Below are 26,453 nucleotides of genomic sequence, written 5' to 3' on the forward strand. Positions count from 1 at the left end.
AAACATATACTATAAATCATATACTCTATAACTACAATGGCCATCATACCTCTTGGGGCTTGTTAACTAAGCAAGTCATATGCCCATAGATTTGTGGGGCTTGCTAGCCAAGCAAGTCATATGCCCATAAATTATCGGGGCTTGCTAGCTAGATAAGTCATATGCCCAAGGACTATATACTATACATATCATAACATAAGATAACATAACATAAGATAACATAGCATATAAACATATAAAATTCTATCCTATTTTCCTTACCAAAACCGGGATATGAGAACAAGGACGGGATTTGGAACACTCATAAAACCAACAATAAGAATGTGAGTAATTCTAAAGAAAAAGATGATAAAGAAATGAACTAAACCACCAAGAGGAGACTTACCAAAAAGAAACCTTAAGTTCAAAGAACTTAAATACCTAACCAAGAATGGAAACAACGAGTTAGGATTTGAGTAAAGAAACTTAACGAACCATACAGAAATGAACTTAAGATTAAGAATACCTTTGGATGTACTAGAACCGATCTACACCTCGATATTGAAAACACACTCTATATCTCACTTCCCAAGTGTTTATAAAGCTTAAGATGATAAAGTTTTAACCTCAACCCAAATGTTTATCACTCTATAGTATTCCTAGCAACTTGAAGGCTCTGAACACAGCTTGAAGAATGAGAAAAATGGATGGGTACTAGGTCCCTAATTATAGAGTTCAAGGAGTGAAAAGATCTTCTTTTAGCTTGAATAAAATAATGAATGTAAATTGAAAAATATTTGAATATTCGTTCAGCAGGTGCTGAAGACTCGGTCAAAACGTTAAGAAGCTGGTCAAGAGGTTGAGGAATGAATCAAGCTTGGTTTCAACGAAATTTGAAAATATGGCCCTAGAGCCGATATATCACCCATCATAGGCGATATATCGCCTGGGCTTATGTCCCGAGGGCTCGTCGTTTCGTTTGTGCGAAGTTCACGTGTTTTTTGTATTCCCCGTGTGGCGATACATCGGCTCCTAGACTGCGATATATCGGCATACGTGCACGTAATTGCACATTTTTAGCATAATTGAATTGATTAATCAGGTTTGACTGAGTAATACGAGATTCCAGCAAGTTCTGGAAGGGTCTAGAGCTTCTAGAAACCTCTATTTTTGAATTAAATGCTTAAATCCTCAAATAAACAAGATTGTGACAAAGGTCATGCTCTTAATGGTCTTGGAAGGTTCTATTATTTTCTAGAACTTTCTTTTATTTAAACTATAGTTAAATCCTTAAATAAACCTGTACACGACAAGTGTCATGTTCTTATTAATCCTATCTAAACCTTATAGTATAATAAATGACATCTTTATAATCAACTATATTAATCAAACCTTATGTTATAATTAATATTCTTAAACTATAGGTTAAACTTATAAAATCTATAAGTGTTGCTATGAGTGTTCAACTAAGTCCCGGCTTGAACCAAAATCCACAGTAACTATCATACCATAACTACTACTAGCTACTACTACTACTACTACTACTACTACTACTACTACTACTACTACTACTACTCTTACTACTATCTAACTAGCTAAGTAAAGTTCTGGGACTCTACAATTCTCCCCTACTAAAAAGAATTTTGTCCTCGAAATTTACATACCAAACAATTCTGGATATCGTTCTAACATGTCTTCCTCCAACTCCCACGTTGCTTCCCGTTCAGAACTATTACTCCATAGGACTTTGACTATCATAAAACTCTTGGACCATAACTGCTTCATCCCTCTATCTAGGATGCTAACCGGTCGTTCCTCATAACTCAAGTCTTTCTGGAGTGCTATCGTATCGTACTTAAGGACGTGAGATGGGTCTGACACATACTTACACATCATCAAGATGTGGAACACATTGCGGCTATCTGCTAGAGTTAACGGTAGTGCTAATCTATATGCAACTACTCCCATTTTGTCCAATATCTCAAAAGGACCTATAAACTGGGGACTAAGCTTGCCTTTCTTCCCGAACTGCTTCACCCCTTTCATAGGAGATATCTTTAGGAAGACTTGATCTTCGACTTTGAATTCCACATCATGCCGCTTGGCATCCGCATAACTTTTTTGACAGCTTTGAGCAGCGAGCATACGATTTCTAATCAGCGCTACTGCTTCCTGAGCTTTTCTAACAGCTTCGGGACCAAGAAGTTGCCTTTCTCCTACCTCGTCCCAATGTAACAGCGATCGACACCTCCTTCCGTAAAGCAACTCATAGGGTGCCATCCCGATCGTTGACTAGTAGCTATTGTTGCAGGAGAATTCTATCAGTGGCAAGTACTTACTCCATGATCCTCTGAAATCAAGTACACAAGCGCGCAACATATCTTCTAAAATCTGTATGGTACGCTCGAATGACCGTCTGTCTGAGGATGAAATGTCGTATTAAGACTTAACTTAGTACCCATGGCTTGTTGCAAACTTCCCCAAAATCTCAATGTAAACACCGATCCTCTATCGGACACTATAGTCTTAGAGATTCCATGCAGTCGTACTATTTCTTGGACATAAACATCTGCGTATTGATCTGCGGTATACGTAGTCTTCACAGGTAGGAAATAAGCTAACTTGGTTAGTCTATCTACTACTACCCAAGCCAAATCATGCTGCTTACTTGTTCGTGGCAAACCTGTCATGAAATCCATTACTATGTCGTCCCATTTCCATTCTGGAATGCTAAGTGGTTGCAATAAGCCTGCAGGTCGTTGATGTTCTGCTTTCACTTGCTGGCATACTAAACATTTAGACATAAATTCCGCTATATCTTTCTTCATTCCTGGTCACCAATATATTGCCTTAATGTCGTGAGTCATCTTGGTTGACCCTGGGTGAACTTAGTATGGGGAACTGTGCGCTTCTTCTAAGATCTTCATCTTAATCCCTTGATCATTTGGCACGCATACCCGATCCTTATATCTCAATAACCCCTGACTTGATATTGAGAAATCTGTGGCCTTACCTTCTCTAACTGTATCCATAAGTGCTACTAATGTGTCATCATGCTCTTGCCCAATCCGTATTTCTTCTAACAGACTTGACTGGATAGACAAGTTAGCCAGCTTACCGATGACTACTTCTATTCCGGCACTGATCAGCTCCTGTTGTAGCGGCTTTTCTATTCCGGCTAGTGCTGCTAGACTTCCATAACTCTTCCTACTTAGCGCATCAGCAACTACGTTTGCCTTTCCCGGGTGGTATAGGATTTTGCAGTCATAATCCTTCACTGATTCTAACCACCTGCGCTGCCTCATGTTGAGCTCTTTCTGAGTGAAGAAATACTTTAAGCTTTTGTGGTCCGTATAAATCTCACACCATTCTCCGTAAAGATAATGGCACCAAATTTTCAATGCAAAGACCACCGTTGCCAACTCCATATCGTGTGTTGGATAGCGTTGCTCGTACTCCTTCAGCTGCCTTGAGGCGTAGGCAGTCACCTTTTCATTTTGCATCAGCACACAACCCAACCCTTGCTTCGATGCATTGCACAGCTTATCTTTAAGCAACTGGAAGCTCTCTTCACACTTATCAGTCCAGTTGAACCTTTGATGTTTCCGGGTCAGGTTGGTAAGGCTATCTTAGAAAAGCCTTCTACAAACCTCCGATAATAACCTGCTAATCGCAGAAAGCTTCATACTTCTGATGCGTTCTTTGGTCTTGGCCAATCCTTCACAGCCTCTACCTTAGATGGGTCTACTGCAACTCCGTCCTTGGATACAATGTGCCCGAGGAATGCTACTTGCGTAAGCCAAAATTTGCACTTCTTGAACTTGGCGTAAAGTTGATGCTCCTTTAGTCGTAACAAGACCAACCTTAAATGCTCCTCGTGCTCAACTTCGTCCTTTGAGTACACCAAGATGTTGTCGATGAATACTATAACGAATTTATCCAAGTAGTCCTTAAAGACCCCATTCATTAAATCCATAAACGCGGCTAGAGCGTTGGTAAGACCGAAAGACATAACTAAAAACTCGTAATGCGCATAACGAGTTCTAAAGGCTGTCTTGGGAATATCCTCTCCCCGTACCTTGAGCTGATATATTATAATAGAACTACAGCTACACTCACTATCTGCCTCGAAGAAGTCTGAATTAAAATTACTGGTCACAAATTTAAAGTTGCCATCCCTGTCAAATAAGTGACAGGGGAAGGGCAAGCTATCTAAACCGGTCTCGTCAGAGGATTCGGATATAGGGTCAGTATGCTCTGGTAGCTTTTGTTTTCCCCTCCCATGGTGGGCAGGGGTAGCAGCAGCCCGAGGGTTGCTGGGTGGTTCTCGGATGGTCACTCCCGTTGATGGTCGCCTCTGGGGTTGTGATACATGTTGCTGTTGCTCGGGGATTTCCTCTCCAATACCATTCCCCACAGTGGATTCCCTCATTTTTTGGTGAGGTTCCAAAAGGTCGACCAGCCTTAGATTGCTTTCAGTGACCAGCTCCTTGACACTCTTTTCTATGTTTGTCATGATGGCTAAGGCTGTGGCCCTTATCTCCATTTCTGGAGTGGGATCTGGTCGGTGCCATGGACCTAGGCGCAACACCAATTCGCTAAGGACAATGAAAGGAAAAACCGACAACAATAAACGACCAGATTGAAAATTTACCTCCTCGAGTGAAGGCCAAGTTGTCAGCGGCCAGGTTTGTCGTAAGGAAGTACTCCTGGCAGTATTTTCCTACGTTGGATTTGTAGGTAATATCACTCAGGAATATGCGAGCAGATTCCTGGTGGCAGAAGTGGAAAAACCCCATGTTGTTTTGGTTGGGGTTGGATTTAAGATCGAACAGATAGTTGATCTTGTGTGGTGTAGGCACATGCCATTTTTTGTGATTGTAAAGGATATAGAGTGCTGATAGTACTCTATATCCATTGGGTGTTATTTGAAAAGTGGCGACCTCGAAATAATTAGCCACCCCTTGGAAAAATTCGTGCAAGGGCAAGATTGCCCCTACCTCGATGTGAAACCTCGACCAGGCGCTGAAGGCGCCTCCAGGCACGTTTGCCCTTTGGTCGGGTGTGGGTTTATGTAAAGTAATTCCAGGAAACCCATATGTAATGACCCAAATTTCCTAATAAGGCTTAGGGCCTTGATTAGGAGGTCGGAGGGCCATAATGGATTTATTATGCCATTAAATGATTATATGCATGTTTATGTGAATTATATTAGGGAAATTTGAGTTTTTATGCTTAATGAGATGTACTAAATCAAAAAAATGCTAACCTTTCTAATCATTTCAAAAAAATGCCTAATCTTTTGACAATACCCAAAATACCCCTCTCATAATTTTTCCATCAACTTCCTCTTCTCTCTTCCCTCTCTCTCCCTCAACCCATTCCTCTCAACTCTCTCTCTAGAAAAAAATTCATGGGTAAGGTAAAATATAAGAGAACTCAATGTAATAGCAACTATTCCTTACTTAGGACACTAAAATATTGCATTTCGAATAGATCTGGGCATGATTTTTGAGTTTTTTTTGCGATTTTTTTTCAGATCTGAAACTTTGAAATCTACAGAAAATCGACGTGGTTTGATGGTGGATTGATGGTGCTCGATGCCAGCGCGATGGGGCCTTCAAAATCAAGATTTTCATGAAAAAATCGATGTTGCTCGATGGTGGTTCGATGGAGGTTCGATGGTGTTCGATGCGATTCTTGCAAGATACGTAATTTTTCACTCGGGTGTCCATTTGGGGTGATTTTTTTTTTTTTTGGGTATTTTATCACGTTTGAGATGTGTATATACACATTTGGGAAATATAAATCTTGAAAAAAAAATGACAAATGCAAAACATACGTCATGTTAAAGATATGTTTTGGTATGTTTTCAAGTTCTAAACTTTGAAAATGTGTATGTGAATATCTAAAACGTGTAGATCTAAAAAAAATACCCAAAATTAAAAAAAAATTATTCCAAACGGACACCCGAGTGAAAAATTATGTCTTTTACAAGAATTGCATCGAACCACCATTGAACCACCATCGAGCAACCATCGCACCACCATTGAGCAATGTTGGTTTTTTCATGAAAATATTGATTTTGAAGGCCCCATCGAGGTAGCATCGAACACCATCGAGCAACCATCGAGTTGGGGATGATTTTTGAGTTATTTTTCAGATTTGAAACTCTGAAATACGTAGAAAATTGACTTTGCTCGATGGTGCTCGATACCAGCTCGATGGGGCCTTTAAAATCAATATTTTCATGAAAAAATCGAGATTTTTCGATGGTGATTCGATGGTTGCTCAATGGTGGTTCGATGCAATTCTTGTAAGAGACATAATTTTTCACTCGGGTGTCCGTTTGGGATGATTTTTTTTTTATTTTGGGTATTTTTGTGAGATATACACGTTTTAGATGTTCACATACACATTTTCAAAGTTCAGAACTTGAAAACATACCAAAACATATCTTGAACATGAGGTATGTTTTGCATTTGTCATTTTTTTTCAAGATTTACGTTTCCCAAATGTGTATATACACATCTCAAACGTGTAGATCTTGAAAAAATATCCAAAATAAAAAAAAATCACCCCAAACGGACACCCAAGTGAAAAATTACGTATCTTGCAAGAATTGCATCGAACACCATCGAACCTCCATCGAACCACCATTGAGAAACATCGATTTTTTCATGAAAATCTTGATTTTGAAGTCCCCATCGAGTTGGCATCGAGCACCATCGAACCACGTCGATTTTCTGCAGATTTCAAAGTTTCAGATCTGAAAAAAATTACAATAAAAACCCAAAAATCATGCCCAGATCTATTCGAAATGTAGTATTTTAGTGTCCTAAGTGAGGAATACTTGTCGTTACATTGATTTCTATGATATTTTATCTTACCCATGAATTTTTTTTCTAGAGAGGGAGTTGAGAGGAATGTGTTGAGGGAGAGAGAAGGAAGAGAGAAGGGAAAGGGATGAGAAAAATTATGAGAGGGGTACTTTGGGTATTGTCAAAAGAATTAGCATTTTTTTGAAATGATTTAAATGCCTAGCATTTTTTTGATTTATAGCCCCTCATTAAGCATAAAAACTCAAATTTCCCATTATATTATTATATGATGACAAATGCATGCATATGGGTCCACTTTTCATTATAAGGGCATTTTGGTAATTTGGCCCGTTGATGGCATATTTGTATATTTTCATGCATGTTGGTGAATTATGAGTAAGACCACATCATAATGTGGGTTTGTTCGAGCCATTCGGCATGAGACGATCTTTGAATGCAAGTTATCGGTTTGGTCATAATGGGGTTAATTTCGGGGCTCGGGATAATTTAAGGATTAGTACATTACCGGGAATTAAAGGGTAATGGGATATGATTTATTAGCATTTGAGAATATTGGGAATAATGTGAATTGGATGGCGTTAATTTGATTAACGGGATTAGATGGGAAATGACGGTTTTGCCCTTGGTAGCCTTAAGAGGACTTTAAATGACCTAAGGGCATTTTGGTCTTTTGACCTTAAGATATATATCACTTGAGAAGGCTGTAGAACATAAACCAAAATAGAGCATCATCTTCTTCTCCTCCCGATCATTTTTCTTCGTCTTTTCCTTTGGAATTTTTGAGCTCCTTTTGAGGAATCAAGCTAGGGAGTTGAGCCTTGATGGTCTAGGGTTATGTTCTACCATTGAAGATGGTGTAATACTAAGCTTGAGGTAAGTTTCTAGCCATCAAAACTCTGGTTTTCTGCTCTATTTTCATTTGGTTTTCAGTTGGGATTTTGAGTGGATAGTTGAGAATTGATGGGAGTTTTTAGCAAAGGTTGATTAGGCTTTGATGCCTAGGACTTGTAGAGTGGGTATTTGGGTTCATTTGGGAGTTTGAATGAAGCTTGGGATCAATTTTTGAAGCTTGGAATTGGAGAAATCGAAGGACGGAAAAATAAGGGTTGATTAGCCTGGTCCTAGTGCTACAGCCCCCAAGGGAGGGCGCTACAGCGCTAACTAGGGCCATCCAACTCTGGTTGTAGCACTAGGGCCCTAGGGGGGCAGCGCTGTAGTGCTACCCTATTTTTCTTGGTTCCTATTTTGGGCATTTTTGAAGTTTTTTGGCTCGGGGTTTCAATTCCTAAGGCTTGGGATCGAATCTACTAACTGTTTGAGTACGATTCGAGGTTCCGGGAGTGAGGTTTAAGTCAAGAACCTTTTATTGTTGATTTCATTAATTGGATTCCATATTTGGTTATGACTAGGTGACCACTAAGGGATCAAAGGATTGATCATTCTCAAGGGTCGTTCATTTGTTATTTCTCACTCGAACCAAAGGTAAGAAAACTGCACCCAGTATGTGATGCATGAGAAACATGTGATTAGGGCATGACATGAATATTGAATATGAGATCAGAGCTTGAGTCTCTGTAAATGTGCATGATCATAATTATGCTAGTGATTGTTAAGTAAGCATGTTGAACGCCCTTCATTGGATATTTGACATATGATATATGCAATGCCCCAAATTTCCTAATAAGGTTTAGGACCTTGATTAGGAGGCCGGGGGGGCCATAATTGCTATATTATGTTATTAAATGATAATATGCATGTTTAGGTGTATTAAATATGCATGTGAACCCATTTCTGAGTAATTGGGTGATTTTCATATTTTGGCCATTTCGGGCATATTTGGCACATATGTGATATGTGTGTGCGGTGCTTTATTATTTGGTTATGCCAGGGTTACCCAGCACAAGACGATCTTAGGAGGTAAGCTAGTGGGAAAGTTACAATGGGATTTATTCTTGACTTGGAGTAAGTCAAGGGGTATTTAGAGCATTACTGGGTTATTGGGTAATGAGAATTAATATTTGGTGATAAATTGGGAGTTAGTAAGATCAGGGGGAAATTCTGGAGGTTTTGACTATTTTGTCCCCGGGAGTGTTTTCGGGACCCCGAGTGTTAGGATATGGTTGAAGCTACTTAAGCTTGAAGTAACCTTTTAAAAGAATAAAAAGAACGTTATGTACGTTCTCTCTCCCTTAAAGTTCCATTTTTGTCTCTCGATTGCATTTTCGAAGGTAACCTGAGTTCTAGGACTCGGATTCAAGCGAGGATCGATGCATAGCGATCCTAGGAAAGATTAGAATCTTATTAGCCGGAGGATTTATGTAGAGTCCAAGAACTTTACTTAGCTAAGATAGATAATAGTATGTAGTATTTATAGCATTATCTTTGTAACTGTGGATTTTTGGTTCAGACCGTGAATTATTTGGACACTCATAGTAGTACTTATAGATTTTCTAAGTTTAATCTATAGTTTAAGAATATTAAATTAACCTAAGGTTTGATTAATGTGACTGATATTAAGGATTATATTTATTATACTATAAGGTTTAGATATCAACCAATAGGATTTTAAGCACATGTTATGAATGGTAATTAAGGATTAAGTATTTTTGAGGATTAAATTAAATAAGGGTAAAGTTTGAATGTTATAGGGTCAGTCAGCAGCTTTGAATACGTTGAAGGCTTTGTCAAGGCTGTTTACTCCATTCAAACTTAGCTAAAAATGTGTAATTTCGTGTTTAAATATTCAGCGTGTGCTGATATATCGCAGCTATAGGGGGCGATATATCACAGCACGTAGATACGGAAAACACGAATCGATGCACGGTCGCCTCGGGAACAGTGGTCCAGGCGATATATCGCCTATAGGGGGCGATATATCGCCTCCTCCAGTATGTTTTCAAACGTTTTTGAATTCATTTCCTTTCAGCCATTCAAACTCCTTCAACAGTTCAGCATCTTTTGAACGAGTCTTCAGCCTCTGCTGAACGATTATTCAAATGATTTTCACCTAAAAAGCCATTATTTTGATTCAAGTAAAATCAAGATACTTTCATTCCCAAACTCTATAAATAGGACCTAGTACCCAGCCATTATTCACCTTTTACTCTAAGTTCAGAAGCTGCAAGTGCTAGGAGAGTGTGAGAGTTAAAAACCTGGGTTTGGGAAATCATAAGCTTAAACATCATAAGCTTATCAAACACTTTGGGAAGCATATTTCATTTGATTATGTTATGTTTCCCTTCTCTTAGTCTTCTACTCAGTTTCCTAACCTCATTCTTATTTTGGTTAGGGAATCCAAGTTCTTAAGCACATAAGTTGTGGCAAGCATATTTCTCAGTGGTTTAGTCTTCCTATTCATTTTCATTTCTCTTCTTCATAAGACTCACTCTTTCTCATATGGTTTTAGGAGTGTTCCAAAAGTCCCAACTCAGTCCATCATATCCCGGTAACTTGGGTAAGGAAAATAGGATAGAATCTATATGTTTATTGCTTATGTTATCTTATGTGTTATGTTATGAATATGTTATGAATGTGTATGTTTGTAGGCTTGGGCTTATGCCCTATTTGACTAACAAGACCCCAAAAAGATTATGGGCATATGCCTACTTAGCTAGTAGGACCCCACTAATCTCATGGGCATAAGCTTGTTTAGTCTATGGGACCCCAAGTAATAATGGCCATTATAATAAGTGTATTAAGTGTTATGATATGTCTTTATGTTTACGAAATTTATGTTTATGACTATGTGCTAGATTTTCCTTGCTGGGCATTAGGCTCATTCCTTTCTGTTTTATGTGCAGGAAAATAGCTGCAGAGGTGGTAAGATTCGTGACGCTTAGAGGATGTGTATCGATGGTGAATGGAGTCAAGAGGCCGAGCGTTATTTGATTCGAGGATGTAGTCTTGTTTATGTTTTTTATGGTTTTAAATGTATTTTCCGTATTTTCTATGTAACTCTTTTTACTTTAAGTTATTTTTGTTTCAAAGACAATGGGTACCCATATCCTATTTATTTTATGAAAGTAACTTTTGTTTCTACAAGTTTCTAATAAATTATGGTATTTTCGCAAAAATGTAAGTTTTATGTATAGTTTCGTTAATGGTCCAAAAAGTCTAGATTAGTGGGTCATTACAATTTAGTTGGAAACAGCTCAATTGGAGGTAATTCAAGATTTAAGTTTTAAGTTTTTAAGCTTGAATTGGATTTTGTGTTTTGATATGTTTTTGGGTGATTTGAGACTTGGGTTTTATGGGTTTTGGATCATGGGGATGTTTGGGAACTTTGATTTTGGGATTTGGAGATGTTTGGATAGGTTTTTGGAAGGCTTTAAAAGTGGAAAAACGAGGAAAAGTGGCTGGTGCGAGGTTGGGCCGCGACCCTAGCTTGAAGAAGGTGGAGGAGGCTCTGCCAGGGGGGCGGGCTGCGGCCCTTAAGGGAAAAAAAATGCCAAATGTGAGTTTTTGTGATGGGAACTTAACTCTAAGGGCCTGGGATCGGTCCTACTACCTAGTTGAGTGGGATTCGATGTCCCGGAGGCTTGGGTTGGGTTTGGAAGTATTTATTTACTCATTTTGATGAGGTTTTATATTATGGTTGTGACTAGGTTATCACTAGAAACTTGGAATCAGGGTTGTGCTGTTGGCTCGTTTATTGGTAACCTGTGCTTGGACCAAAGGTAAGAAAACTGCACCCTGTGTATATGTGACATGCATGGTTGTTATTGATGCATGTTGGGTTATTAAATGTGGCATGCATGATTATTGTTGAGGCATGTCAAGTGGTTAAATATGATGCACGAGAAACATGTAATTAGGACATGCTTTGTATACTGAGTATGATATTGTTCAGAGCTTGAGCCTCTGTGTTTATGCATGATCCTAGTTGTGCTAGTAATTATTGAGTAAGCATGCTGAATGCCCTATATTCGGTTATTTGACATATGATATATGTTTGGTGGCATGACTTACTTGTGTATGGCACTGACTTATTAGTTAGAATCGGCAATGGTGTCAGATCCATCTGTGAAGCTGTGATTTACTAGTCAAGTTCACAACGGGTTGAACACTGGTCGTGTTTTACTGACCTAAGAGTCAAAAATGGCATAGCGTCATGAACGCGGGGCCAAATGAAGATTAGATCTAATCGATATCAGCGTTGAATGACTCATATGGGGTATTAATGCTGGACCGACCTGAAGGTCGATGAAAATTATAAGCACTTGCCTAGTCTAAGACTAGTTACTAGAGCTAGGGCCAAAGGCCTAGGTGACAGTTTGTCACATGGCTAGGAGGGTATGGGACCTTCAAGATGGACTTATTAGTCATCTAATCGAGATGGACTTATCAGTCATCTAATCGAGATGGACTTATCAGTCATCTGACCGAGATGGACTTATCAGTCATCTATATAGAGAGTGACTTATTAGTCAACTTCACTTATCTGATTGAGACTGACTTGATAGTCATCCACTCAGGAGGGCAGGATTTCTTATACTGGATACCCATCATTACGTGGATTTGTTGCCTGCTTGACTAGGGCTATATCTGCTAGGCGTGTGCCTTATGATCTGATGACATGTTATAACTGTTCATGAGCATATTAAGTTTTCTTACTGGGCTTCGGCTCACGGGTGCTATGTGGTGCAAGTAAAGGCAAAAGAAAGCTGGACCATCCTTGAGTTGAAAAGCGTAGGTGACGATGTGTACATATGCAGCTGCTCGACCACCACGGCCGAGGTTTGAAGGGGAACTAGGGTTTAACCCTGTTTTGCCGCTTAGATCGGCCTGTTGTAAATATTTTCTTGTAATAAACTCTGAAATTATATTTTGGGATCCCAATGTATATAATAAACGTTCTAATGAAATGTTTTATCTTAACCAAAAATTTTAATCCCTAAACCGTTAATCATACTTAGTTACACGATTTTGGCCAAATAACTCGATTAGCGAGTTTAGCACGGTTTACAAGGCACACCGTAACGGTCCCTGGAGTTAGGGCGTTACAATATATGCCTGGTTGCATTGCTTACTTGTGAATGGAACTATCCTATGAGTCAGGAATCGGCAATGGTGTCAGTGTTAACTGTGAAGTTGTGATTTATTAGTCAAGTTCGGTAGTAGTACTGATCACTGGTCGTATGGAATTTGCCTATGAGTCAAGAACAATATTAGCGTGATTAACGCAAGCCGAAAAGATTAGATCTAATTGACATAAGCATTGAATGAATTATCATGAGCATTAATGCTTGACCGACCTCAAGTTTGATAAAATGATAAGTGCTTGTCTAGTCTAAAGGCTAGTTACTTAAAGCCAGAGCCAAAAGGCTCAGGTGACTGCATCGTCACATGGCTATGGGTGCTGAGCCCAAGTTTGTGGCTCACTCATTAGTCACCCATCTGATTAGGGCTCCAAGCCCTAGCATGGTTATCAGAACCTCAAAGTGTCATTCACTCATCTGATTAGGGCTACAAGCCCCAACATGGTTATCAGAACCTCAAAGTTTTAATCACTCATCTGAATAGGGCTAGAAGCCTCAGCATGGTTATCAAAACCTCAAAGTATTAATCACTCATCTAATTAGGGCTACAAGCCCCAGCATGGTTATCAGAACCTCAAAGTGTTAATCACTCATCTGATTAGGGCTACAAGCCCTAACATGATTATCAGAATCTCAAGTGTTAATCACTCATCTGATTAGGGCTACACGCCCCAGCAGGATTATCAGAATCTCAAAATGTTAATCACTCATTTGAGTAGGGCTACAGGCCCCATCATGATTATCCGAATCTCAAAGTGTTATTCATTCATATGATTAGGCTTGACTTGATATTCATCCATATAGGAGGGCAGGATCCACCATCATTATTTGGACTTATTTGCATGCACGAATAGGGCTATTATTGCTAGGCATGCCTATTATGATTTAGTAAAATGTTATTACTGTTCATGAGCATATTGAGTATTCTTGCTGAGCTTCGACTCACGGGTGCTATGTGGTGCAGGTAAAGGCAAAGGAAAGCTGGACCATCCTTGAGTTGGAAAGCTAGGTGACGATGTGTACATATGCGGCTACTCGACCGCCACGGTCGAGGGTTTAAGGAGGCACTAGGGTTAAACCCTATTTTTCCGCTTAGGTCGGCTGGTTGTAAATCTTTTGTTGTAATCAACCTTTAAATTATATTTTTGGGATCCCAATGTATACAGTAAATGTTTTAGTGAAACATTATATCTTAACCAAAAAATTTAACCCTAAATCGCTAACCATACTTAGTTACACGATTATGGCCAAATGACTTGGTTAGCGAGTTAAGCATTGTTTCAAATGCATACCGTAACGGTCCCTGGGTAGTAGGGCGTTACACCGTACTTCTTGGAATACTTGCCACGGTCCTGGTCGATATGATGCTGGGGGGCAACATACCAGACCGTTTTTGCTCGGGGGCCATCACAAGCGCGGGATTTTGGTTGAATGTCTGGTGGTGAGAAATTTAGAGGTTGAGGGTCATTTGATGGACCCTTAGTATTGGTTGCTGGTTGGTTAGAAGGAGAATTGGAGGTTTTCTTTTTCTTACGAGCTGTGTATTTGACATGACCCATGTGTGGCTGACTGTCTGAAGGATTGGTCGTGGGATTTTGATGTGAAAATGAAGGCTCGGGGAAGGGAAAGGAAGGTTGTTCTTGATCCTCGAACAACAATGCGAGAAGATTGTCGTCTATTGGTCTCTCACTTCCCCAAGGATCGTGCATGAATATCTGAGAAGAGTAAAGGGAAAGTAAGAATCTACGACCAATAGATAGAAGAAAGAGAAATATAAGGATAACGTTGCTCGTATATAAAAGTTAAGCTTTATACAACCAGAAACATCCTGGTATAAACACTACAAACACACAAGCAGTTTGAAAAAACAGATCAAAAAGTGAATGTGAGAAGATTTTTCAAGAAAACTTTTTGACTCCGAATATAGGCGGGAAAAACCCAGTGTTTCTGAAAACAATAAAATCGAATTTTTACTTTGATTTCGGGCCCTAAATCAGTACTCCCATGTCCCACATTAATTTCTAAACTCCACCTAGTGTTTTATACTACCTAAAATCCCTATTCTAGCATGTTTCTATATATTGCATAAAAGAAACAATGGAGGCATAATAAGAAAACTCACGAAATTTATTCTAGATTGCATAAAAGAGAAGGTGGGTTCGAAACTTACTTGGATTATGGTTTGCAGAGGAATCACAAATATTGTTGCTTGAAGCTAGTCGAAGGTGTCTCGGATCACAAATGTTTTCTGGGTTTTTTCTTGAGAATTTTTTCTGAGTTCTTGAAGAGAAAGAAAGCTTCGGTAAAAAGTGAAAATTGGAAAGGTGCTATATTTTTACTGATCATGGTGCTGGTGAAAAGTAATGATGGGAGTGGGATTTTGATGTATGGGAAATCGCAATAACCGTCGAAATAATTTTGGGAAACTGTAAAAGTCATGATTGCTTACTTTTTCAAAAAGGTGCTGACAGATGTGACAGGTCATACAAATAGTTTGTCGAGTAAGTTTATTAAATGCTGGTGGTAGTAAATTAAATTTGGGGGGTAAATGTTTACCCAAAAAAGATTCACTTGATGACGTGGCAAGATTAGTATGCACGTGAGATGCGCGTGACTATTTAAGTAGTTACGTTCTGGTCGACCATCGACCAGAGGAGAATTCGTACTGTAGAGGGCATATTTCTTAGGTGACCAGGGCTGGTTGCAGTATATCAGATATTTTCTAGAGATATTTGATCTTACATTTATGTAAAAAGTGTAATTTCCATTATTATTCAGATATGTTTGTATTAAATGTATTCAAGGCCCATCGACCCAGAGGTATATCCTTGAGCCTATAAATAAGACTCAAAGAGCTCATGAGAAGGATCTTTATAAAAAAAAGAGAGAATAATTGTTCTTACACAATTCTTTATACCTATTACTGAGCTTGTGAAACTTGGTAAACCCTTGTTTCCTCGTGTCATTTATCCTTTTTACTTGAATTCATCTAATTTTTGTAGTTTTATTTGACTCTGTGTCGTTGAATAAATCAAGGGTCAAAAATTACATAAACATATTGAAATAAAAATTAAACCAAAATATTGTTTATGGTTTTTAAAAAAAAAGTATATGTAATATGATAACCTATTAGAACATTGTTGACGCGGTTCTTCGCCAACAGGTAATTAAGAAAATAAGAGAAAGGGATAAGTGCTGAATGATGAACCGAAACAGATGAATGATCTTAATATGAATTGATGACACGAATACGTTTTTAGGTGGTTCAAAGGTTAAAATCCTTCTACTCCACCAACCAATATTATTGCTATATTTTGGGTATTCTTTACAGGATATTTCGTTACACAATCGAATCCAACCCTTTGCAACTCCCAGGGTCTCCATATTTATAGGTGAGGGCACCTGGGGGTTGGTAAGGGGGGTCATCCCGTGACCTTCTTACCCATCATGCCACTTCTGTGACATTCATGATTAATTCCTAAAACCTGACAAATGAAGTGTGGTCTAATCAATAGGTAAGGGGGATAATGGGCCGCACGGCCCAACCCAGTCGTGGGTGCCTGAACACGCACGTTCCTGCTGCGTGTCCGAGAATTCAGGGATATATCAGACATGTGATGTCTGATATATGCACGTTTACATTGCGTGGTTGACATTATAAAGGGTCACAGCTTCCAACTCCAGCTCGTGCCTCGAGCTGGATGCCTTCTTGACCTGCGGTCTTCATATTTCTGATTCGGCCCTTAAATAATCTTGATAAACCTTTGGCTACCTCGAGCTAAAGAGGTAGGACCTGACAACAGCAACTCCAGCCACGTGGTGTCCACGTGGCTGATATAATTGTGCCATATCTCAGCTCGCTAATAGCCCGTGGAAAATTAGGGCGTACAAACATAAATTACCATATTTAAGGTACAAAACATTCATGATATTAGTCAAATTACACCTTAATGATTGGAGAATAAGCTTGTTTATTCTTGATGGAAGATAAATGCAACACCCTGGTTACTCAAGACTGTTACACTGTATGTTTAAAATGGTGCTTACTCGCTAAGCAAGTCATTTGGACTTAAATGTGTGATGAAATACTAAATCAAGGTTAGGTATTAAAAATTTTGGTCAACGAAGTAATCATTTTTTATTAAAAGTGTTTAGTTTATACATGGGATCCTCAAAAAGTGGTTACAGACTAGTGAAATACACACTAGCCGTCTTAGGTGGCAAAACAAAGTTCAACTCTAGTTCCTCCCAAGCTATCCCGGTCGTAGCGGTCGAGTAGGCTGCATATGTACACACCGCCCTTGAAGCTCTCCAACTCATGGATGGTCCAGCTTACCTTTGCCCTTACATGCACCACAAAGCACCTGTGAGACAAGGTTCAACAAGAAAACTTAAATCACAGATTCAATAAGTAGAAGAATATAAACAATAGGCTTAGCAGTAACAACCACATAGTACAATTTAGCAATCAATGAGTTAGACAAGTGCAATCGGCACTTCTGAATATTTAAGTGATGATCAGGCCTGACTCTCTTAGGCTGGGCTCTCAGATCTTATTACCGACCTCGACCCTATTAGGCCGAGCTGTGTTCCGCACGCTTGATGTCGGCCCCGACGCCCTTAGGCCGGACTTTCATATTAGATATAATCAAACATATGGATTGCATAATAGACAATCAGATGCAACATATACAAGCATGCCTAATAGAATAATAAGATTTATAACCACAATCATATCCATTTATAGTGGTCTAAGCCCCGACCACAACCACAATCGCCAGCAAAAAGTATAAAGTGATCCCGAGCACGATCCCTAATCCTGAGCCTTAGCGTTATAACCTAGTCACAATGCAATAATGAATAACCATCAAAACCTAAACCAATTAAAAGCTTCAGAATAATAAACTAACCCTCGGGACCTCGAATTCTACTAAATCGGGTGGTAGAATCCTTCCCAATGAGTTCTTGAGCTTAAAATCCTATTTGGCCATTTTTGCCTATGCGCGCCACGGCGGGCCTCAAGTCAGAGGCTCCTAACCCCCTTATCTCAGAGACACGTGTTGCGACTCAGCCCTGAAGGGTCGCGACACGCCTAGGCAAAAATAAAAAACCTCAGGCCTTGGGTTCACACGGCTCGCGGCGCCCCAAGAACAGGGTCGCGACACGACCCTACGAACTCATATTTTCCTCAGCCAAATCTTACCAAAAATCCATCCCAATAAATCCCAAAACCATAATTCTATTCCCAGAACATCCTCAACACTTTGACATCAACGAAACCCAACCCTAAACTCACTCAAAATCCCACCAAAACACAAAATTCAACACCTTAAGCCACATGCTCAAGAACACCAAAAAAAACAAAACAAAATTTAATCAAACAAAGATTTGTAGCTTACCTCAACTGTGATTTAAGTCCCCCTAACTACTACTAAGCCAGCCCCAAAGTCCAGCCCTCAAACCACTTCAAATTTAGCTTCAAGCCTTGAATTCCTTTTGTTAACCGAGATTTTCGGCAACTCTATTAATAAGTGATATTTACTGGTAATAGTGATGAAAGCAGAAAATCAACACGGGATTTTTACGTGGTTGGGGCGTTAATTAGCCTTAGTCCACGAGTCTATGTTATTAGAGCTTGAAGAAGCTTTTACAATGGAGTTTTTTCTTTATATTTTGACAGAGTTCCTCTCTTGTTTCTGAAAGGAGACCCCCTTTACAGTGCTCTGTAGCTTATATTTATAAGCTGAGGGGAATATCGGGTCTAGACCGGATCCGATCCGGGTCCATCAGAGAAATGGATATAAGGGGCCTTTCTAGTGGAGGCCCAATACAAAAAGGTACAAAGTACGTAAATCCAAAACCAGTTAAGGCCCAACAGGTTGACCTCTAGAGCTATATCTCGCCCGACAAAACGGCGCTTTTGGCCTGGCCACTTCGAGTCACGAGACAGATTCAGGAGACAAGACCAGTCAGAGTACTTGGCTGCGCAGTCCTGACACATTGGCGTGCAATCTTGAGATGACCTTTTCTGCAGGTGAAAAGTGGGGGACAACGCCCACGTGGAGCGAGGCGGCGTCAGGGTCCTAGACGCCTGGCCCCTCAACCAGGGGCGAGATGATCCGGGTCCATTTACCTTTCTCCCACTTTGTTTACCATCGGCCCGGACCGCACCAGTGGTCCGGGACAGGGATCCGTAGGACGCAGCGGTTGGAATACTCTACACGCCTCCCGGACTATCCTCGCTGAGGATGGACCCGGAGGGACATCCTGGACACCTCCAATGGGCCCAGCCTTGAGTCCATGGTTCATACCCTTCCCCTTGGGCATTCTCCATAGCAAGAGACCTTGGGCTGGGCCCGCGTGCTGAGCTGGCCCCCTGACAGTGGGCCAAGACGAAGGCCCCGAGCCCATGCAGGAAATGGGGATAACATTTACCCCCCAAGCCTTCGCCCGGGTTCGCCAGGAGGAGGGTTGCATCGTCCCCACGGCGCACGCCAGGTCGCCTTCCCAGTTCTTGCCCGAATTCGTGGGTCCGGGCGGAAGGCAGTGGCATTGGTTGGATGCTTAGCCCAGATCATTTACCACGATCCGGGGACATTTACCTTCGGCCCACTTTATGGCAAGGATACACGTGTCGCCAGGTGATTGCTACATGGGTCTTTAAGGGTCGTCTAGACCTCCCAAGGGTCGCTAGGCCTAGACTAGGGTGTCAGTGCACGTCTTGAGGCGTCCCATCCGCACGGGGGGGGGGGGGTCATCATTAATGCCCCTGGAACGAGGTGGACCGTAGGATGGGGCGACCTTTGGCATCCGCCCTTCCTGGGCCGTCGGATCCGAGACGGCGAGGATCCTACCTGAAAGGACTCATAAATGCTCCTGCGCAACTCCTGACCGTCTGATGAAGAGACACCTGTCCGTTGGATCGTGGGCCAGAAATCGGGGCCAGTATAAATACCTCAAGAAAACCACACTTAGCACTTTTACCTCTTCGAACCAGCTTAAGAAAACGCAAACACTATCTGAGCTTTGCATGTCCGACATCGCCGATGACATACACCACCACCTGCTAGTTCTGCGCTGCCGCCTGTTTCCCAGAACCCCAACCCCTGTTCTTCTACCTGACGATGCTTCTCGGGTTTGTCCCGTCGACGAACTACTGCACCGGCTGCGCCACTTCAAGAACGAGGTTCTGCCATCCTTACAGTCAGAAAACCATCATCTTCAACGGTCGACACCATACAATAAGTCTTTTTTAACTCCCTTGCCAACTTTGTGAACTTATGTTCTCTAGATGCGTGCGTTTAGGCTCTGTGCTTTAGAAATTGCTAGGAAGGCTGCCTGGTTCGGGTGGCTCCGTATCCGGACGCCTCCCGGACAAAGGGCGGGCCTTGGTAGTCTCCTCTCCCGATCAGGGTTCCGGGGCTTTCGGGGTCCCGGACCTGATCCGACGGGACTCCAAGCAGTCCTTAGGAGATTCCCTGTACCTTGACCGACTTTCTTGGGTTTTGGTACTGACTACTTGGTCTTTCTTTCTTTGTTCCCAGATCATCAGTTATGGCGACGGGCGTTACGCTCCACTCTGAAGAAGAGGTCAATAGGGCCCCTGTCGTCGTTCCCGGATCCCGGACGCCCAAGGGCAACAGGTGGGAAATGGAGGTAACGGCCAACTCGTTCCGGAACTACCGGATGATTCTGCTCCTGGAGAAGCAACTGGGCATCGAATCAACTCCGGGCCTCTTTCACAACCGCCTGGCTAAGCTCGAGGAGCGGGCGCATACGTCCGTGGAAGGATTCGGAGCCTGGAGCGCCGGTCATATCAGCGCGGGAGCTACGCTCCCGCTTCATGATTATTTCGTGCGGTTCCTGACGTACGTGGGGATCGCACCATTCCAGCTGTTGCCGCAAGCGTACCGCCTGCTTGCGAGGTGGAGGGTGTTTTGTGTCGCGAAGGAGATCGCGGAGCCTACCCCTGCAGAAGTCTTGTACTTCTACAAGCTGGCGCCGCAGGTCAACGTCAAAAACAAGACCCTGGACGGCTTTTACAGGCTGCAGCCGTGGAGCAGCTATCCTGCTCCTACCAGCTCCTGGAGGCACCCCCCGGATGTCAGGCATTATTGGTTCATGATGTCCCGGTTCCTCGTGGACAAGAACCCCACACTGCTGCTGGACTTCTAGCGAGTGGGTAAGTATTCCTCCGGACCTCTCTCTTTTATTCATCTTTTCTACTCGTCTCTTATCATGTCTTCCGGGTGGCAGGGCCTTTCGCTCAAACCCCCCTTACCGAGTTCATCCTGGAAAGGAGGAGGTTTTATGCTAAGTTGATCGCGGAGGAGCTGGACGTAGGGGGCTACGTCAGGGACGACAACCTCCGGCTGGTTGGAATGCTCGCGGCCACCCAGACCATTGTTATCCCGAACCTTCGGGGCATCCCCTGCGAGAAGAACGCCGACGTCCAGGAGCAGTTGGCCCTCGACCATATTGCCACGGTGGTGAGAGCGGCGCAGGCCGACGCGGCCCAGCGTAAGAAGAAACATCTCCCGGCGGAAGCGGCCACCTCAGAGGAGTTGGAGGAGCTCTTCGAAGATGCCCTACCAAACGTCGGGACTCCCGGGGCTAGCGTATCGAGGCGAGGTAACTCCCCTTTAATCTTAACTTATGCTCCCAGAGTCGGGGACTTAGCTAGGGATAGGCTAGTACCCCCGGGCCCCGCGTTTGGGGCCGATGGGGAGATGAGGCCTTCAGTTCCCATCCCCGTAGGCTCAGAAGTCCTAATGTTCTTACCCGGTTTCCTCCAGTACGGGGGCTTTCTGAACCTGGACGACGTAGGAGATCGGGTCCATTCATTCGCTTTAAGGGAATTGAGTCTCGCCCGGGGCCTGGATGAGGGTTCGTCCCGGGCCGCTTTTAACTGCTTTGTGTATTTTCATCTGTTTGGCTTACCGTCCTAACTCCTTTTTCTGTACTTTTGCAGAGGACTCCGACATGTCAAACCCGGCCAGCGAAATGAGGAGACTCATCAAGGACCGGGCAGCCAAAAAGGCGGCCAGGAAAACAAATGAGGTGACGGGCACGGAGCCCCCCCTTACCAGTGAAACACCCGGGACTGAGCTCTGTCAAGGTGAAGCTCTGGCCGTGGTTCCCTTCCAGGCCGTGGAGCCTGCTGCAGACATTGCTTCTGACCAGCCCCCCGTGATTGATTTGGAGGCGGGCGAAGCTGTCAGCCAGAGCTCTGGGAAGAGGGGCCCGGAAGTCGACGCCGGGGAAGGCAACCTCGAGAAGAAGCCCCAGACGACGCGGGCACGCTCAATTGAGGAGTCACACGGGGAGAGTCGGCTGACCGCGAAGGAAATCCCTGCGCCGCCAGTCCTTCCCCTTCGCCCAACTCTTCTCGAGGAGGGGGCGTCCGCCTTGCGGGACGAGCAGTCCCGGCTGGTCAACCGTACCTGGGAAAACAGCCGGTGCTGGAGGGACGACACTTATAAGGCCCTGACGATCCGTCGTCAGGTCGAGTTCTCGGATTGTCCTGCCGAGTTCAGCGCTCCCCAGCCTATCGTGGACCGGCTAGTCGCCGAAGCGGGCTTCCGCCCTAAGCTCGGTCAGGACACAGCCCCCATGGCGGCTGATCGGCTGGATCAGGTTGGGAGCATTATGTACAACCTTCAGCTGAAGAGGTACGCCACGATAGCCAACCCGGACGTGCTGTTCATCTCTCAGGCTCTCCGCCACTAGGCCACCGCGGTAATTTCTACTTCTCTTATACTCCTTCCGTCGCTTGTTGATGGTGGTTTTATTTTCTAAGTTTTCTTTGCTACAGGTTGATCTGTTGTCCCAGAGGAGTGCCGATCTGGTGGCTGAGCTTGCCATAAAGATGGAGACGGCCAAGCTAGAGCTGGAGGCGGCAGTGAATCAGAGGGAAGCCGTCAAGGAGACCCTTGGCCGGGAGACGGCCCGCCTCTAGGAAGAGGTGGCCCGTGTGAAGGTGGAGCGCGAGGAGCTCGGCCGCGCCAAGGCTGGGTTGGAAGAGGAGTTATCCCGGAAGACAAAGGATGCCCACGAACGGGCGACGCTCTTGGAGATGGCCGCGGCGCAATCCGCCCTGGACAAGGAGGAGATCCTGGCCTTGAAAGCCCGAGTTTGCGAACTGGGCAACTCTCTGCTTCAGGAGAAGGCGGCGCATGAAACGACCCGTCAGGAAAAGGAGGAGGTTGAGGGCCTACTGGATGTCACCTTTGATGAGGCCATCTACATGGCCTGGTGCAAGGATAAGAATATGAACCTCCTTGTCTTCCCCGATCCTGAGTCAAAGGGGGCCGAGTACGAGGCCAAGGAGAGGGAGGATGCGGACCTCCGGGCGGATGCGCTGTAGGCCCTACCCCCGACCTTGTTCTTTTATTAGTGTTTTTGGCTTGTAATTAAATTTAAAACACTGCTACTTTCTTTGGTTTTTACGAAGGCTTCCTTCCAATGTTCAGTAGAAATTTTATTTTGTTGTCGCGACTAACTGATTGCAGGGGTTTAGTTCCGGTTCCAACGGCCTGGACTAGACCAAGCGGCTTAACTTTCCGAGTCACTAATCCTGGCACCCAGTCCAGGGCCCTCGGAGCTTGGCTTAACTTGGTGTTTAGTCCTCCTTTTATCAGTTTTAGGCCCTGGCTTTACCCTAGGGCAAACCAGACGTTTTTATACCCCCGGACATCGTTCTTCTGGGGCGGGACATGCCTTAGACGCGACCCCTTTTTTATACCCCCTGGCGTCGCTCGTCCGGGGTGGGACCGACCTTGGGCTCGATCCTCTTTATTTTATACCCTCGGACATCGTTCGTCCGGGGCGGGACCAGCCTAAGGCGTGGCCCCTTTTTTATACCCCCGGACGGTGCTCGTCCGGGGGGGGACCGGCCTTGGGCTCGGTCCTCTTTATTTTATACCCCCGGACATCATTCGTCCGGGGCGGGACCAGCCTAAGGCGTGGCCCCTTTTTTATACCCCCGGATGGTGCTCGTCCGGGGTGGGGCCGGCCTTGGGCTCGGTCCTCTGTATTTTATACCCCCGGACATCGTTCGTCCGGGGCGGGACCAGCCTAAGGCGTGGCCCCTTGTTTGTACCTTCGGACGGTGCTCGTCCGGGGGCGGACCGGCCTTGGGCTCGGTCCTCTTTATTTTATACCCCCGAACATCGTTCGTCCGGGGCGGGACCAGCCTAAGGCGTGGCTCCTTTTTTATACCCCCGGACAGTGCTCGTCCTGGGTGGGACCAGCCTTGGGCTCGGTCCTCTGTATTTTATACCCCCGGACATCGTTCGTCCGGGGCGGGACCAGCCTAAGGCGTGGCCCCTTTTTTATACCCCCGGACGGTGCTCGTCCGGGGTGGGACCTGCCTTAGGCGCGACCATTTTTTTATACCCCCGGGCATCGCTCGTCCGGGGTGGAACCGGCCTTGGGCTCGGTCCTCTTTATTTTATACCCCCAGACATCGTTCGTCTGGGGCGGGACCAGCCTAAGGCGTGACCCCTTTTTTATACCCCCGGGCGTCGCTCGTCCGGGGTGGGACCAGCCTTGGGCTCGGTCCTCTGATTTCCCAGATTGTATTCCAAGCCGGGACTAGCCTGAGCTTGCGCCCCGCCAGGTGTTTGCTTATACTTGGGATGGTACCCCCCGCAAGTGAGCGGAGACAGGTCTGGGGTCACTTGAGAAAGATTTGGCATAGTTGTGACAATAGCCCTTTATAACGTTTTGCACACGTCATTTTCATTGTTCGAAAGAAATTCGCCCTGAGGCGTACATTGTTTACAACGAAAATATTAAACAGGGAAAAGTTCTAGGACTATTGATAGTATTTGCGGAGATGCTCCGCGTTCCAGGCTCGCGGGACTTCTGAACTGTCGAGCCGCTTCAGGCGGTACGTTCCGGGACATTTCTCGTGTTAGATCTCATATGGCCCCTCCCAATTAGGGCCCAGAACCCCCACTCCCGGATCTTGAGTAGCAGGGAAACCTCTTCGCAGGACTAGATCGCCGGCTCCAAACTTACGGCTCTTGACTCTGGAGTTGAAATGCCGCGCGATCTTGCCCTGGTACATCTTCAGCTGCACTTGCGATTCCTCCCGGATCTTTTCGATGAGATCCAGCGATTCCTGGAGTAAGGCGTGGTTCTGGGTGGGATCATACGTGTCGCGTTGGTGGGACGGGACGGTCGTTTCGATTGGGATGACGGCTTCACATCCATAGACCATAGAGTAGGGGGTGTGTCCTGTTGACGTCCTCTCGGTCGTCCGGTAGGCCCATAGCACGCGGGGGAGTTCCTCGGGCCATTTGCTCTTACATGCCTGGAGCTTTTTCCTCAGCGTCCCTTTTAGGATTTTGTTCACGGCTTCTGCCTGCCCGTTTGCCTGAGGCCTGGCAACCGCGGAGAAGCTCTTCACTATACCGTGTCTCTCACAAAAATCCGTGAAGTGGGCGCTGTCGAACTGCTTCCCGTTGTCGGACACGATTTTGTAGGGGAGGCCATACCGACACACTATGTTGTTGATGACGAAATCTAAAGCATTTTTGGAGGTGATCATGTTCATGGGCTCTGCCTCAACCCATTTTGTGTAATAGTCCACAGCCATAATGGCGTACTTAACCCCTCCCTTCCTGGTCGGGAGGGATCCCACAAGGTCGATCCCCCACACTGCGAAGGGCCAGGGACTGTTCATCAAGGTTATCTCTGTCGGGGGGGCCCATGGGACCTTCGCGTACCTGTGGCACTGTTCGCACTCGCGGACATAGTCTATACAATCCTTCTTCATGGTGGGCCAGAAGTATCCTTGGCGCAGGATCTTTTTGGACAGACTGGGCCCGGCCGTGTGATCTCCGCAAAAACCCTCATGCACCTTATGCATGATGGCACTCAGCTCTGTCCCGGACACGCACCTGAGGTAAGGCATGGATAGCCCCCGGTGGTAGATTTTTCCGTCCATCATGACGTACCAGTGTGCCTGGTACAGGAGTTTCCTGGCCGCGGCCCGGTCGTTGGGAACTTCCCCGGTGGATAGGTACCGGATCAGTGACCCCATCCAGGACGCGAAGTGGTCGATGGTGTGGACGGTGGGGGCCCTGATGCTCAGGACGGGGAGATGGTTGACAGGAACCAGTCCGGCCAGCTCGGCCTCTGCGTCGGTCGCCAGCTTCGCTAGTGTATCCGTGAAGACATTTTGCTCCCGGGGGATTTGGCGGATGGAATGCGCTGCGAACGTTTGGAGCATTTCCCTCGTTTGAATCACGTATGCCGCCATTCTTTCCCCCTTGGTCTGATACTCCCCTGAGATTTATCTGACTACTAACTGGGAATCGCTGTAAATTTCGAGGTTCGCCGCCCTTACCTCCCGGGCCAGGCGCAGATTGGCTAGGACAGCTTCATGCTCCGCCTCGTTGTTCGATGCTTTGAACTGGAATCGGAGGGATTTTTGTAGCTGGTGCCCCTGCGGTGACACCAAGATGACCCCGGCGCCAGCCCCATTCTCGTTCGAGGCTCCATCCACGAAGATTCTCCAGACGGGCGCCGCGGGGGCTTCGGGGCTATTCTCTTCTGGGGGAATCCCGGAACATTCGACGATGAA

The sequence above is a fragment of the Humulus lupulus genome, chromosome 3 (assembly GCF_963169125.1).
Source record: "Humulus lupulus chromosome 3, drHumLupu1.1, whole genome shotgun sequence".
Lineage (NCBI taxonomy): Eukaryota > Viridiplantae > Streptophyta > Magnoliopsida > Rosales > Cannabaceae > Humulus > Humulus lupulus.